The sequence below is a fragment of the Rattus norvegicus genome, chromosome 3, assembly GCF_036323735.1.
Source record: "Rattus norvegicus strain BN/NHsdMcwi chromosome 3, GRCr8, whole genome shotgun sequence".
NCBI lineage: Eukaryota > Metazoa > Chordata > Mammalia > Rodentia > Muridae > Rattus > Rattus norvegicus.
Genome location: NC_086021.1, coordinates 182160829 through 182173094, shown reverse-complemented (window position 1 = coordinate 182173094; position 12266 = coordinate 182160829).

Sequence of the window (12266 nt, the reverse complement as noted above, 5' to 3'; positions counted from 1 at the left end):
AACGGATCTTCCCACATCAATTCATTTAATCAAAACAATTGCCTACCCGATCTAGAAATGTGGCTCAGCCGATTCAAAGCACTGGCTGTTCTTGCGAAGGACTGGGCTTGATTCACAGCACCCACACTGCAGCTCAAAACCATCTGAACTGAACGACTCCTGTTCTATGGAAGCCAGCGCCCTCTTCTGGCCGCTGTGAGCATCAGACACCCAAACGGTGCACAGACTAATATGTAGCCAAACAGTCATGCATATGCAATTTTTAAAACTAACTAAATGAATATCTATGTTTTGAAGATGACTCCCCATGAGCATGGCCAGAAGTGTGTCTCCCAGAGGATATAGATCTTGTCAAGTTGATGCCACTGTCCTAGGAGTACTTTCTGTTAGCATTCCTTCTAGCCTCCGCCCCACAGTTACCTGGCAATAGCCAGGTATGCCTGACTCAGTATAAAAGGGGCTGCTTGCCCCCTCCTCTCTCTCTTGCCCTCTTCCTCTCCTTCCTCTCTTTCCTCTCTTCCCTCTCTGTCCCTTCTCTCCCCATTCCCCTACCCCCTCTCCCCGTGTTCATGGCTGGCCCCTTCTCTCTCTCTCTCTCTCTCTCTCTCTCTCTCTCTCTCTCTCTCTACTACACTACTATACTCTCCCCTTCCCTCCCCTCCCCGTGCCCTAAATAAACTCTACTCTATACTATATCGTCATGTGGCTGGTCCCTCAGGTGGACGGGATGCCTCAGCATGGGCCCGCTGAGGCACCCCCTTCCCCCATATCTCACCACACATCACCCAAACATATCCCCTCCCTCTTTATCTTTTTATTAACATATCCCCTCTGCCCTCCTTGGCTCTCCCTCCCTCTCAGACCTGCAATTCCTGACACAGGCTCTGCTGTGTGGCATGACATGGGACCTTCCACAATGACCCAGCTGACTGATGATCCTTTGTCTTCCCGGAAGCTGACTGTCAGGTCTCAGCGCCTCCGAGGTCTTTCCTCTCCAGTGTGCTCTGGGGAGAAAGCTAAGAAAATGCTGACCAGGACTTCCCAGAGAGACTCCCAGAGCATCACGGAGGCAGGCACGCCAGGACACCAGAAGAGATAGAGACAGATGCCACACGCAGGCACCAGAGCCAGCATGGAAGTGTATCCAAGGTAACTGGAGTTTGATTGCTCAACAGTAACTAGTTTTGGATTCTTCAGTGTGTGTGTGTGTGTGTGTGTGTGTGTGTGTGTGTGAGAGAGAGAGAGAGAGAGAGAGAGAGAGAGAGAGAGAGAGAGGGCGCTTGCCTTGACTTTGCTTTGTTTTGAGACAGCCTTACTATGAGACAGTCTTACTATGCAGTCCAGTTTAATCTGGAACTCGATTAGCAGTCCAGGCTGGCTCAAACTGACGATCATGGGTCAGCCTCCCAGGGTGTAGGATTACAGGTGTGTGTTACCAACGGCCAGTAGAGAGTGTGTTCTAAATGGAAGTTGGCAAATTAGTTCTACAGGTCTTTAAGCAAAAGTACTAAGGACAGCCTGGGTGGCATAGAAGGACATGTTGGGGAGGCTTCTCTCTAGATGTTAAGTGGCGCTTCCCGCTTGGTAGTTACCAAGACGGTAATAATGACACCATCACAGAGACGTGGGTAAATGAGAGAGAGAGGGGGAATTTGCTCTCGGTGACCTTGAGGACGGGAGGGAAAAGGACCATCCAAAACACATCACGGAGACAACTATTTGGATAAAAAATTAATTCCTCTGGGGGCCGGTAAGATGGCTCAGTAGTGAAGGAACTCGCTGCCAATCTTGACCGCCTGCCTTTGATCCCTGGGACCCACACGGCAGCAGTAGAGACCCGACTTCCAATAGTTGCAATAGTTGCCCTCTGACTTGCACATGACTGTGGCATGTGTGTACACATGGACACATAAAATATACTTTAAATTATATTTTATATGCACATCTGCAGTGTTGGTATCAGGAACCACCTCCCCCCCAGCAGTGATGTCATCCACAGGTGACAGGGACGGGTGCATCTGTTGCCCTGGCAACAGCCACACATTCCCAGTGTCCATTTGGTTGAGCTCCCACCTTCCCCTGGGAGCAGTTACATCACAGTTTAAATAAAAGGCAGACCCTTCCTGCCCCCTTCCCCTTTTTTCTCTCGCCTCCCCCATCTTGTCTTCATCGTCCTCAGTAAATCTCTTCCATGTGAGACCGTACTGGCCTGGCGTGGTCTGTCCGAACTCGAGCCGCCATTCTCTCACAACATGCAGGAGGACCAAGAGTTCCAGGTCCGCCCCGGATATACAAAGCTTTGTCTAAAACAAAACCTACATTCCTGTTACGGACGACACTCAAAACCCAGCCTTAGATGTATTAAAGACCTGTGCAAAGCAAACTTCAAGAAAAAAAAATCAACCAACCAGCCAACCAAGCAACAAAACCCCGAAGATCAAGAGGAAGTCGACAGGCGGAGCTGTGACTTGTAGGTAAGGGGTGACTGCTTTCTCTTTCTTTTTCCTTTTTGTAAGTTCTGCACTACCCTGCCCTGCAAGCATTGTTTATTACTCTTACTTTTTAAAGGACCTGGTTAAGTTCATTGAGTATCATGTCTTTTAAACATGTGTTTTCAGGTATTTGTAATTTATCTGCATGTATATAGCGTGCCTGTGTAGATGCCTCAGGAGGGGGGCTGACTCCCGGAACCTGGAATTCCAGGTAGCTGTGAGTTGCCTGATGTGGGTTCTGGGACCTCAGGTCCTCTGCGAGAACACTATGTGCTCTTAACGGCTGAGCCATTGCTCCAGCCCCAACAGTTGGGAGAGTTAGAAAGTGGGTTCGCAAAGCATCTGCACTGCCAGCAGCACAGGTCATCTACAGGCCCCCTCGGCTCCCTCAGCCTCAGCTCATAGGACTGGAACCTAGGGCCTCACCAATGCTGAGGAAGTAAATGGCCTCCTGCAGCCGAGGAAGTGAGCACCTACCCTTAGTTACACAGTCTCCAGGAAGATGGGAAATTGCCTCTCACCGTTTCTTCTCTTCACTGGAAGATCCTTGCTCTCACTGTGGATACGGCTGACTGGCTCCTTCCCTTCTAGGGAATTGAACTACTCAGTGTTCTTTACAGGGACACGATGTGGGAGAGTGAGAAAGAATGTGTGATATGTGTGTGTGTGTGTGTGTGTGTGTGTGTGTGAGAGAGAGAGAGAGAGAGAGAGAGAGAGAGAGAGAGAGAGAGAGAGGATGAATGTGTTAGATGGACTTACATGATAGAGTTGGTGGTCTAATGGTGGAGTGTCTACCAGGGAAGGCCTGACAACCTGGTAGCCGTCCAGTCTACTAGACTGGGTGTGTCTAGAATCCTAATCTGGTGCTGAAAGCCTGGAGGACTGCTTGAGAGTCACTGGTCCTCAGTCAGTGCTGATAAGTCCATGAGCCCAGGGTTCGATGTCAGTGATTGGTGGTAGTAGCCATGAACACGCTCTCAGGGACACGTAAAGACAGGTTGGCAGGCAGCACTGTCTTTTCCCCTGTCCCCTTCCCTTCTCCTTCCCCTAACTCTAACCAATGCTAACCCTCTCCCCCGGTTTCCTCCTTCTTCTCCTCCTCCCCTCCTCCCTCCCTCTCCTTCTCCTTCCCCCTTCCCCCTTCTCCTCCCCCTCCTCCCTCCCTTCTCCACCTCCTCTTAAAGATTTTGTTTTTATTTTTCTTTGAGACAGTGTCTCACTATGCAGCCTGGGCTGGCTAGAGCTCAATATGTAAACCAGGTTGCCCTCAACTCACAGTGATCCTCCTGTCCCTGCCTGAGTCATGCTGGGGTTAAAGATGTGAGCCACCATGCCTGGTCTGGAACATGTTTTAATTAGTATACGTTACGTGGGTTTCGTTATGACATTTCATGTATGTGCACAGTCTATTTCGACCATAACCATACCCTGGCCCCAGAACCTTCTTTGTTCTCCTCCTCACTCCCGCTAGCCCCGCTCCTTCTCCCAACTGGATGCCATCTGCCTTTATGTCCTGTCTTTGTGTAGCTCAGTGAGCTTCAGAAGAGTTACTTAAGGAAGGATGGTCACCTGACTCTGCACCACCAAGGAAAATGTCTCTCTCCCCTCAACTCAACCAACCATAGCTACCTATAAATCCCAGAGAAGGTTGGGGTCTGGGACTTCTTTATATCCAGACCAGCTGTGGGAGGTGCCACTCACTATGGGGGAAAGTCTTTTCTCCTCAGACCTTTCCAGAAATGTCCTCATACGCACATCACCAGAATCTCCTGGGCGATCGTTGATTCCGTCAAGTTGACAATCAAGATTCCATGATGCCAAGGGTGGGTGTATCTCATAAGATTCAAGGAGGCCCTTTCAGGCCTGGAGTGGATTCCCATGCAGTCCAGCTATGGGGGCAACATCTCTCTGTGACAGAGAAGACAGTCAGGCTGCAAAGTGGTGGGAGAATATGGAAAAGCCTGAGGACCGCACAGTCTAGCCTTGGTTAGACTGTTCACGCCAATATTCCTTCTAAAAGATGCTGTGTCCTCACCTGTAGTTCACCTGTACCTGGCTGACTTTTGACTCCATTGCTGCTACCCGGAGTCTGACTGCTGCAGTGAGAAGCTTGTGCTATGGGGATCTAAGGTAACGGTGTTTACAGAGTCCTTTGCACATCTCTCCAAACTGTGCCTGTAGATGTTCACAGATGCTAGCCAGGTCTTGCTGGGACACAGACACCCTATAGCATGGTGACTGCAACTCCCAAACTGTGGTCACTTGGAGTCCCTCCCAGGACTCTTGCCACATGTCAGCCTTGGATGGATGTCTGAGGCCAGTCTTTCATTGCCTTCATTTCACCCATGGGGAAGCCGAGGCTCGAGGAGCTTAAGGAACATACCCGAGAACCTGTAGCAAGAAAGAAGGGGAGCTGAGACCCCGAACCCTGAAGCTGCTTTTCTTTTAGAATGTCAAAGCATTACCATTACCATTCTCTAGGGATGTACACACACACACACACACACACACACACACACACACACACACACACACACACACAGGTAGAAGCCCCCACTGGCAACCTTTTACCTGAGAATAAGATATTGTGTTGGAACTACCACAGACCCTGCCCCCAGGAGGGGAGTGACCTTTGGGCCCTTACTGCCCCTGGTGTTGCACTCATAGAAGCTATGCTGCCAGGAAGGCAGGAAGAGCCAGCCAAGCTCTGGCATAGTGTCCCCACTAATAGAATTAGGATGTTTCTTCCGGATGGGAAGGATTGCTTTTGGAGCGGACCAAACAAGCCACGTACTCAGTCAGCTTCTTGGAGGCAAGAGACAGGCTTGGCTTTGGCAGCTGAGGTGTCTTAGGTCTCAGGGCAGAGTAAATGAATGGGGGTCTGTGAGTGGTGGTCACCGTCATGGGGAGAGTTCACCTCAGCCAACTCCTTGAACTTATGCAACTGTCCTGTCCTCTGCTTCTGAGCCACGGTCAGTGGCCACTCACGAGACCTCAGTCCTGAGAGCTAAAGGCCACGTGTGGGTTTCCATCCTCTTTGGAAATCTTTTCATCTGGTGGGCCAGGGAAAGGGATAGGAGGAGCCCTGAGGAGGAGCCCTGAGGAGGAGTCCTGGTGGCCTTCTCTGATCTCATCACACCGCTGTTCAGATGAACCACTGGCTCTGTTTGCTTTTCGATTCCTCCCCACTTCTCTTTGCAGATGTCCTTGGCTGGCTCCAACTTGGACGTCGCACAGTGGACTCCCTCTGGAGCAGAGAGCTACATGCTAATGAAGTCACCACCAGGCTCCCTGGAGCCTTCTGGAGGCAGCAGTCAAGACTGGCAGTCTAGTCCGGCTAGGGCTCTCAAGTCTTGTGACTCAGGGCAGATGTATACACCCAGATTCGTTTCTTTCTCTTCTTATCCATGAATCTGCAACTGTACGCCCCATGTGGCATGTGCGGTCCATCGATGTGGATGGTGCCTGTCAGATCGAGCCTCCTGCTCTGTGTCCAGACCAGGGTCCCAGCGACATCTGCACGCTGACCAGTGGAAGGTCTATCTCAGGCTACAGGTTCTCCCTCCGGTCACAGGTAAATGGCACCAAGTCTGAGGTCACACTGACCTTTTTGACTCTGGCTCAGTGTTATGCAAAATCCAGATGCAATCGGCCCCTCCCCAGGCTGCCTTGAGAAACATGTGGCTAGTGTCTGCTGAATCCTGGACCTGTCCATAGCTTGCGCAGCCTTGAAAGGGATCTACTTCCAACCTGGGGTTGCCAAGGCAGCCATGTCTTTCCATTGCTGGTTCCAAATTCCTCTTACCTTCATTGCTGTGCAGTAAAGTGGGACAAGTCACACAGGCATCAGGCTTGAGGCTTTTCTCTTCCCCCCTTCCACTCAAAAAAAAAAAAAAAACATATTTCAAAGAAACTAGAACTCATACTCTTTCAGCTCCTGACCTGTCTCTCTCCCTCTCTCTTTGGTTGCTCTATCTATCTGTCTGTCTGTCCACTATCTGACTGTCTGTCTACTATCTGTTTGTATGTCTGTCCACTATCTGTCTATCTCCTGTCTGAATGTCTGTCCACTATCTGTCTGTCTGTCCACTGTCTGTCTATCTCCTGTCTGTCTATTATCTGTCTGTCCACTGTCTATTGTCCGTCTACCTATCACATATTGATCATCTATTTCTACCATCTACCTATCATCTGTCTATCATTTATCTACCACATGTTGATCATCTACTTCCATCATCTATTTGTATTCTATGGATCATTTATCTACCATCTATCATCCATTGATAATCATTTCTATCCTCTATCATCTACTGTCAGTTATCTAGTACTGTCTTCTACCATCCACATTCCCAACTCTTAATCAGTTCTTTATCTATGCATCTACTCTATCATCTGTGTATGTATCTTACATACGTGTGAATGTATGTATCTATCAATCTGTCATCCACCAGTCATCCATATGCATGTATCTACATACGTGTGAATGTATGTATCTATCAATCTGTCATCCACCAGTCATCCATATGCATGTATCTACATACGTGTGAATGTATGTATCTATCAATCTGTCATCCACCAGTCATCCATATGCATGTATCTACATACGTGTGAATGTATGTATCTATCAATCTATCATCCACATCTCTACCAGTATGTCTATCCTAGTATGTCTATCCTTCAGTCATCTACCGGTCAGTTGATCAGGCTATCAATCATCTATCAACCATCAGTCCGTCCTCCTGTCTATCTACCTATCCGCTCTTGGAGTTGTTGCTTTGAGTTCGATTCTGAAAAGAAAACAACAAGCAAGGAGACTGACTTGGGACCTCAGAATTTCTAGTGATAGCGTAAAAATAAATAAGGCCATCGATATGCGAAAGCTTTTGTCTTTAATGAGTAGTAAAATCATATGTGTAGCAGAATTTTAAAAAAAAATCAATTTCTTTAAAAAATTTGTATTTGTTATTTTTAAACCATTCTTTTTTTTTAAAGATTTATTTATTTATTATATATAAGTACACTGCCGCTGTCTTCAGACACACCAGAAGAGGGCTTCTGATCTCATTACAGAGGGCTGTCAGCCACCATGTGGTTGCTGGGAATTGAACTCAGGTCCTCTGGAAGAGCAGTACGTGCTTTTAACTGCCAAGCCGTCTCTAACAGCGCCAAATAAATTTACCTACGACTTATCATCACAAACATTTGATTCATGTATCTGTTTCATATGCCTATAGCCCAGAGGCCATGTAAAATGGGTGGCAAGTGAAGGTTCAAGGTTGAAGGAACCTCGCCCCAGTGAGGCCCCTGCACAGGACCAGGCTTCACTTCTGCTTTAAGGCCTCCCTGCCCCTAGTGCTGAGCCTAGGACCTCCTGCATGCTAGGCAAGCATTCTCCACTCCCTGTCCCCTTGGTTCTGTTTTAAAGCATGGAGTCCAAGGATCCAGAAGCCAACCTATTGAGGCCCACATGCTGCCTGGTCCTAAAGCCAAGAGAGACTGCACCTTGCAGGCCCGGCTGTTTGTGAACCCCTCCCACCAGCTCCCCTCCCCCCACCCCACCCCCACTACTGCCATCCCCCTCCCAGAACTACTTCCCCCTCCCAGAGGTGCTACCCTCCCACAGAGGTACTCCCCCTCCCACAGAGGTACTCCCCCCTCTCAGAGGTACTCCCCCTCCCACAGAGGTACTCCCCCCTCTCAGAGGTACTCCCCCAACAGAGGTACTTTCCCTCCCATAGAGGTATCCCCCCTCCCACAGAGGTACTCCCTTCTCTGCACAGCAAGCTGAAACCTGCTGAACACAGGCCAATCTCTACTGAGCCTGCCTTTGAACTTCCCAGAAAGTGATGTGGCAGTTTCAGGGGTGGGCCAGGCAGGCACTAGGGTGGGCCTCCAGGAGGAGCTGCACCATCATTTGAGAGTCTGCAGGCAGCCTCAGAAAGGAGCCAGCCAGGGCTGGTGACCTCTTTAGTCCTCCAAGTCCCCATGAGGATATGGGCAGTGGACTTGGGCTGAGTGCTGGAGAGAGAAGGCTCTGTTTAATAGAAGGACTCAGCTCCCCTGGGCCAGCTCTGTGTGTGCAATATTTAATAGGAACTAGTGTCTCCGTGTGATGAAAGGAAACCCAGTCTTGGAGAGGTCAGGAGTCTTCCTGGGTCACACAGCTGTGATTCTGGTGCTTGGCATATGCATGAGCTGGGGGGCCCAATTCTAACTTTAAGCTAAGTTCAACACTCCAAGCCCTAGCTAGCCTGAACTAGTTAGTCCAGGATTTCCCCTCTGAGCAAACTAGGGGACAATTTCCTTTTCTTTCTTTCTCTTTCTTCCTTCCTTTCTTTCTTTCTTTCTTTCTTTCTTTCTTTTTTTAGATATATTTATTTCATGTATGTGAGTACACTGTAGCTGTCCTCAGACACACCAGAAGAGGGCATTGGATCCCATTACAGATGGTTGTGAGCCACCGTGTGGTTGCTGGGAATTGAACTCAGGACCTCTGGAAGAGCAGTCAGTGCTCTAAACCACTGAGCCATCTCTCCAGCACAGGAGACAATTTCCTACCCAGAGAAAAAGAAGATGAATAATGAGACTGGTCCAGGGGCAAGAGCTGGATCTATGTCAGGAAGAGGGCTGAGGTGGCCTCCAATAGCTTGCCAAGGCCTTCCCTGGGACCTGGGCTTATCAGGCAGGGTGCTTGGCCAGCGGTGCCTCAGGACACCAAGAGCAAAGCAGAGAGGCATGGGCAAGGCAAAACAAGAGCCATGCAACCTGTCTGTGGGAGGCGGTCTCCTCTGTGCCAGCTGTGCTCAGCCTTGATACCCACACACACAAGGAAGTCGCCTGAGGATGCGTCCTTTCAGAACGTGCCTGTCACTAAGTCTCAAGTGACTACCATATATTTTGCCTTTGGGCCCCAGACAGCCCAGTGAAACAGCTCAACGGGAAAAGCCAGTATCGGTTTATGTAACCCAAGCCCCAGGTAGCAGCTGCAGGTGGGCCTGTCTCCAGGTGTTCGACCACCCTTTCCTCTCAGGAGCCACTCTACGAGGAAGATGGCTCTCGTGTCTAGTGCCTGTCTAGACCCTCCTGATAATTCCGCTGGGAGGAACAGTCTCCAGAAGAAGCCCAGAACAGTGTTATGCTGATTCCCCAGCCCCACTCTGAAGTAGGAAACTTCTGGTTTCTTTGCAAAAGTCGGTTATGTCAAATGATGTTTTGCTGGGACACATAGGTGAAAGGGTGTCTTGCTTCTGAAGCAGACACGAGAAAGACTTTTCCTGAAGCACACGCAGGTGAGAGAATGATTGGAGATAACACACGCGTGAAAGGACCCGTGATGGAGGAGTATAAACATGACCCTACAGACAGTGGGAGACCAGCACTGAGCCTTGGTTTGGTTTGCTCCACCTCACTGTTCTTCACTAACGACACACAGGCCGGTTCGCCTTACACAGCCTTGTTGAGCTCAACTTGTGGTAATGCTGCCACTGAGAGAAGCTCGCCTAAGGACTGCTCCCCTGCAGCAGCCTGCTGCTTCAGGGGCCTCCCCTTACTTAGGCCAGTTAGTGAGCCTGGTAATATTTTCAGAATTGAACTACAGTTGCAGATTCGTGCCTGGTGTCTGCCTGCTGAGAAGACTGGACGGTAGCTCCTGATTAGCAGTTGGTATTTGCTACGGGACTGAACTGCTGACGAAGAAGATCGAGCTCACCCCCAAAGAACTATTGTAGGCTGAACAGGTCCACTTCCCCCACATCCTAATAACTTTTCTCTTCCATGACCTCTGCTCAGTGGTGGGCCTTACAACAGGGGAGAGGTTGAACCCTTATTACAAGTAGGTTGCCAAAATTTTATGCCTCTACCACCCCACCGGTCACTGCCCGTGTCTGGTGCCCATCTCTGATGCAATCACCACGGCAGGGAAAGAGGCTCGTAGGCTGCGACCTAATCCTTCTACCTGGACCTCCCCTCTCTGCTTCTACCCCTGTAGAGCTGTCATATCACAAGTCTGTCAAGGGTGAGTTCATCCATGAGCTCAAAGCTCTCCTGCTCCAAATGCTTCCCAACAAGTAGTTTGTTGGCTGGCTACTGCACTGTGGTGGCTGTCAACTTGGTAGGATCTTGACTCTCCTAGGAGACAAGCCTCTAGGTGTGCTTCTAAAGGATCGTGTGGATTCGGTAACGGAGGTAGCGAGACCCATCTTGAATGCAGACCTCTTCATTTCATGGCTCAGGACCTGGGCTTCGTGAGAAGGAGACACCGGGAGTTGAGCACCAGCTTCATCTCTCTCTGTTTCTTGACTGGGGTTGCAATGTGACCTCACGCTCCTGTTGCCATGGTTTCTCCCCCAAGATGGGCTACGGTACAGTCAAACCGTGAGCCAAAACAAACCCTTCTTCAAGCTGCTCTTCTCAAGCATTTGTTTATAGCAACGAGAAAAATAATTAACACAAAGCTTCAATATAGGAGTCTCCCGGAGCTATATCGAACCATCGCTGTGCCTGTTCCTACAGTCGCACCTAGCTAGTCGATCTTACAAACATCGCCATTTTCATCCTTTCTTTATCACAGTCCCGATTCCTGCAGTGTCTGAGGCTGCAATGCTGCCCAACCTTGTCCCCTACGTGTCCCACCCACAGGCGGAGACCTTGACCCTGGTGTCCGTGTCTAGGCACACTTCCTGCTTTCCCTCCTATGAGTTCTTTCTGTATGCTTCGGCTCTTAGTGAGCGTTTACGGAGAGCACTGGGCTCTGTCTTGCTGGGTGGGCGGGTGATGATCAATTACACACAGCAGCTCGCTGAGTTCTGTCACTGCAACCCAAAGGGTCATTGCTCCAGAGAGCAACTCTAGGAAGCCAGGAGAGACTTCCAGAAGGAAATGATACCAGAGCAGAAGAATGTCTGATGAGGAGGCACCTAGAGATGGAGACAGGAGCTCCAGGCAAGATCTGCCTGTCAAAAGCAGGTTGGTGGTCTCCACAAGGAGAGGCTTTGAGAAATGAGAGGCCCAGAAGCCAGGGAGGGAGGGAGGGAAGGAAGGAAAGAAGGAAGGAAGGAAGGAAAGAAGGAACGAACAAACGAACAAAGGAGTCTCCGTATAGGTGTCTAGGGACATTTCCAGGTGTGGTACGGCTTCAGGGTGCAGGCACCGTTGAACCCCAGCATCTCTCTTTCACTTGAGGGTTCGGCTCAGCCCTGTGCTGCTGCGTGGATTTTTTTTCTCTACTTCCTTTGCTCTTTCCCGTCTTAGCTATTGAACAGTCAGATGCTGGCATGTGTTGGGGATGTGACCACACCTTGAGTTCTGTTCCACAAATAAACCTAGCATTTCTCTTTTGATCATGAAACGTTTCCAAGATATAAGGAGATGTATGTCGTAAACCTCCACCCCTGCCTGTCCCATCCCGTCCCTGAGCTGCTATGACATGTCACTGCATGAATGGTCTTTGATTGTTTCTGTGTAGCCTTTTATACAACACCCACTGTGTGCTTTATTTTCAAGAGCTCCTTCTGTTTTCAATGTTTCTGAACGTTTCAGATGACCCCGAAACCCACCCGATGGAGAATTTGCAGGTTGGATGGAGTTAAATGTTTTTTAAAAAGTATTTTGCTGTCCTCTCTAAGACAAGTGGATCCTCTTTCCCACCCTCCAAAGAGCACACCTCCTAGGCTTCTACCTCACAAGGGAGGGGTAGCACTGGAAGTGTGTAAGGGCAGGGCAGCTGGGGCGGTAAAGCACAGTGGTGTGCGTATATAATCTGAGTGCTAAGAGGAA